The sequence below is a fragment of the Wolffia australiana genome, chromosome 15 (genome assembly GCF_029677425.1).
Source record: "Wolffia australiana isolate 7733 chromosome 15, ASM2967742v1".
Lineage (NCBI taxonomy): Eukaryota > Viridiplantae > Streptophyta > Magnoliopsida > Alismatales > Araceae > Wolffia > Wolffia australiana.
This window is the reverse complement of record NC_135849.1, coordinates 107851-112500: the sequence shown is the minus strand read 5'-3', so window position 1 is coordinate 112500 and position 4650 is coordinate 107851. Positions and strand designations below refer to the sequence as shown.

The following is a 4650-nucleotide window of genomic DNA, read 5'->3' as shown; positions in this document are numbered from 1 at the left end:
CAGACGGTTCGAGGCGGAGCTTAACCTGAGTCTCGGTTAAGAACGGCGATGATCTACGTTCACACGGCGCACGCGATTCCATGGATAGTTTCATTCGACCTCGTGATGGAGGACATAGCTTACGATCATCGGCTTTGATCATGCCACTAGGCATTTTATTAGGACATTGCACAATGATCCGAACACTTTGTCGCATCTCTTCGATACGGATACAGTAACGATCATAGCGATCTCCTCTGGTACCTACAGGTACGTCAGGATCCGATTGGTCATGAACATCGTAAGGTGCTGCTCTTCGCGAATCCCAGCATACCCCAGGTTGGGATGGGTAGGCCCACCACTTAACTTTCACTTAGGCCTGGGCCAAGTCAGTGGGGGGACCCTGTCGGGCTCCTTCCCCCCCCCCAAAAAAACTGTACGTGGGAGTTTCCCTTCATACGGCTCGAATCATTCTCAGATGCCCCGAGAGGCATCCTTTCCTTTTTAAATTCCCCGTTGGTTCACGCGCGCGCAAACGAGCACCGGCCGAGCAGGTTCACTTCTTCGTAACGTGATTTACTTCTTTCTTTTATCGCTCCATCGCGTCTTCATCTTCACCGCTTCCGCGCCTTTTGCTCGTCTTCTGCTCCGCTCGTCTGAATCTTAATATTCACCGCTTCCGCGCCTTGCACTTCTTAAAAATAAGTAAGAACCTGCTCGTCTTCTGCTCCTAAACGCTACGTCGCGTCTTCATCTTCACGCTCCATCAGTCGCGTTTGAATCTTAATATTCACCGCTTCCGCGCCTTTTATTTATTTAACATACATATTGTTTGTGATGGTTGACAGCTTTCTTTCTCTGAGGTACGGAAGTCGCGGAGTCCGTGCCTTCCGTACCACCACAGGTTTGGGCAGATCCCGCTCCTAAACAAAATTCATTCTGAACCTGGTTCCGAAGATGATGCTAATCCTTTTTTCCAAACTTCTTCTTTCTTTACTTTGGCTTTATGTAAACATAACGTTCTGCAATAATTTCCTTTTGCTCCCGCTCGCTCGTCTTCATCTTAATCTTCCCGCTCGTCTTCATCTTAATCTTCACGCTCCTCGCGCCTCATATATGAACCGCTTCCGCGCCTTTCTTTGGTTTTGACGAAGGCGCGGAAGCGGTGAAGATGAAGATTCAGACGCGACGGAGCGATTTAGGAGCGAGGAGCGGTTATGAAATAAATTAAGTAGGCGCGAGGAGCAAAAGTGACTTTAGGAGCCGACCTATGAGGCGAGCTGATCTGCTTTGATCCAGGAGAAAGCCCAGTCAGCTTCGGTGCAGGTCACGTGATCTACAGCTCGGCCTTCGCTTTTGGAGGCTTCCTCTACCCACATATCTATGTGCCCGCAGCACTTCCATATGGAGAAAGATGGGCTTACCATGTTCCATCAATAGCACCTAATCTATGCCGATTTTGGCGGACCGTGCTCCACCCGGTGAACTCATGCGGTTCCGGCGTGCCCGGAGGCCAGAGGCGAATCCGTTCACGGTCCGTAGGATAACACTATTCGAAGGAACCCGTCCGCCATGAATAGTCATGTTTGACTGGGCTTACACATTCGCTCACTTACGCTATCCCCTCAGCTTACCCTAGCCCGAAGTCTCCAAGGCTTCACACAAAATCTTTACTGACAACATATGCATGCTTGAGTAGGGTCAGGCAGAACCGTTGTTGCCTGATGGGAACTTCCCCCATTTTGCTATCAATGTCTTCATGTCGCACGACCTCTTAACATTACACCACTGAATCCCCAATCCTTTGCTTGCTGTGTAGTTACAGTACCAATATCCACTAATCGTTGTTTCCAGATACGGTTGCCGGTTGACATCTCTTCTAATTCGTCGATACGAGAAGCAAATTGTTGTGTAGAGGAATCAATATCTCGACATGAGCCAAGAGGCAGATCTTGTGCCACTCCACCAGGTCGTATGAAACTGGCATGCATCCTGGCTCCCGGGACTCTTTCATAGAATTCCAACAATTTCTCCCGCTCCTCAAAAGCCCAAAGGCAGGTTGATGCTCCCACATCCATAGCATGAGTAGTTGAAGCAAGTGAATGATTTGAAATTCGAGTTATTTCACAGAATAACACTCGTATATATTGAGCTCGTAATGGTACCTCGCAATTCAAAAGTCTCTCTACGGCTGAAGAATGAGCGTGTTCTTGGGCCATCGTAGAAACATAGATAGGGTCGACGACGGAACGAACAACGAAACTTGACGACAGCTTTTTCGTACGTTCACTTGCATCACATACACAAGTGCTCTCTGAACCGTGCAATAAGGTCACCCATAACACGGCTCTCCCACTTGAGTTACCTTAGCCCCAGGCCATGCTATTCCATGATATTGGAAAAATGAAATGGCAGCGTGGCGTTTTATTAGTATTGAAAGCTGGGTTGAGGAGGAACCTCCTGATTTTAATCAGAACGAAGAAAGCTTGCTTGAAACTCCGGGAGAGGAAGCGACAGCGGTCCCGACAAGGCGCGTGGCGATTACGATGAATGAGGCGCGAGGAGCGTGAAGATTAAGATGAAGACGCGAGTGGCGGCGTTTGGAGCAATCGCGTTATCCAATTATTTCAGAACGTAAAGCGAGCGAGCGGGTTCTGAAGTGAAGATGAATGTTACGAAGTCAATGAAGATGAATCTGCTAAGAAGTCAATGAAGGCGCGAGTGAGCGGGAGCGAGTCACGGATAAAGAAGATTCAGATTCATCATAAGAAAGTTCTGTTATTTTGAACATAAGAAGTCACAGCGAATGAAGAAAAAGAAACCCGAAACGATCGTTCCGTTGGGTACTTTGCTTCTTATAGTCAAGGTTGTTTTCAAGCACTTGAATTGAAGTAGCACTTTTTAATATGAGTTGGGATTGTTTTCTTGCAGTTCTTCTGTTACTTCGGATAACCAAGCGGAGCGGGGCGGCGTGCGAATTTATGAGCAGGTGCGACGGAGCAAGAAAATAAGAAGAAGGAAAAGGAGGCCACCCGGCCTCGCTCGAATAGGAGGGGGCTTTATTCTAGATCCCTGCTCGCAGAAATGAATGGATCAGAGGGTTTTCTTTACGCCGCCTTCTGCTCCTAAGCGCCTCCGCTTCGCCCCTTTTGCTTGTCGCTTCTTCGCTCCGCTCCCTCGCGCCTTCGTTCTTTCTTGCAGAACCAAACCCTTCTGCTCGTCGCGCCTTTGACTTCGTTACTTCGTAACCTTTCCAATCACTAAGACAATACCAAAAATATTTCGTCTTTTATCTGCCCCAGGGGAGTTTACTCGACCCATTCTCCAGTCTCCCGCACAGCTCAAGTGTGCGACTCCGTATGAGGACCTCCTTCCCTTCTGCTCTGCCCACTCTCCGTTCACACGGTTATCAAAGCGGAGGAAGGGTGGGCAGCAGGTACCATGAGCCCTCTGTCCCACACATCTATCCAGAAGCAAGTGTAGTTCACCGGTTCCACCGAATGCTCCTATCTCTCGGCAAAGATCGTGTGAGTGTGCAATTATGCTTCGGATGCTTCGCCATGGACGACCCAGTTCCCGTTCTTTTCCGGTGCACTCGCTTTGTATCTCCGACACACAAGGAAGGACGCGGTGGGAAGCAGCCCTAGCCTCTGTCCGGCCGATCATTCCGCTGGCATCTCGCATTCACGCCCCCGTTTTACTGCCGCTCGGGGATGTAGTTGTAGATACGTGAGTCTTAGTGGGTCGTTGGCTCCACCAGTTATCTCCTTCTACGACATGCTGTTGTCGTCGCCATATTCCATATGTCACTTAGTCATATCTGCCTCGTTTAGATGCTGAACCTCCGAAATAAACGGAGGACTTCATTCAGTGACTCCGCGATCGCCCTCTAAACGATCAGAATAAGGTAAAGCTTGAAGATAAGTTTTGTACTCTATTAATTTCTCAGTTCCTCTAGTCGGGTGGGCGCCGGCCGGTCTTTTGGCCATATCCCCCTGAAAACCGTACGTGCGGGTCTCCTCGCATGCGGCTCACGCCATTCGAGGTGGCCCAGCCCTTACTGCACTGTAGTAAAATTGAGACTGCTCGACTTCACGCTCCGCTCGTATTTTTAAGGATGGAACAAGAATTGTACTAGGGCTGGGTTGGATGAAGCCGGCTGATATAGCTTTTCAACAACGAGTGATTCCATTGACCGGTACAAAAGCAGATAGGCTATGGAGGCGCGAGTGAGCGGGAGCGGGAGGAAAAGTCGCAGACGAGAGAGACGTTCTGAAAGAAAACGATACAATATTAAAGAAGGGCATAGTTACATGGTCTAAAAAAGAGAATGTCTCACTCACATAGCGACATTTTAATACCAGGTTTGGAGAAGGGCGACTTCAGGTGCGGAATTTATGAGCAGGCGCGGAAGCGGTGAATATATGAGGATGAAGACGAGCGTGAAGATTAAGATGAAGACGACGGAGCGGCGAAGAATTCAAAAAAAAATCCTCTTTTTAAGAAAAAAGAGGTGGTATGTTAACGAATTGGTTCACTACGGAAATGAGACTTAAAAATAAAGTTCAGGCGCGAAGTTTACGAGCGGGAGCGGGAACAAAGGATAGGAAAACTCAACAGTCTCCCAGCAGCAATGTTGAAGAGACAATTATCCACCCTGCAAACATATAT

General features: G+C 48.6%; 1 pseudogene; it reads left to right on the top strand.

Moving 5' to 3' along the window:
• Positions 1-3140: 3140 nt before the first annotated feature.
• On the top strand, positions 3141-4018 carry LOC144713175 (uncharacterized; annotated as a pseudogene).
• The last annotated feature ends 632 nt before the right edge of the window (positions 4019-4650 follow it).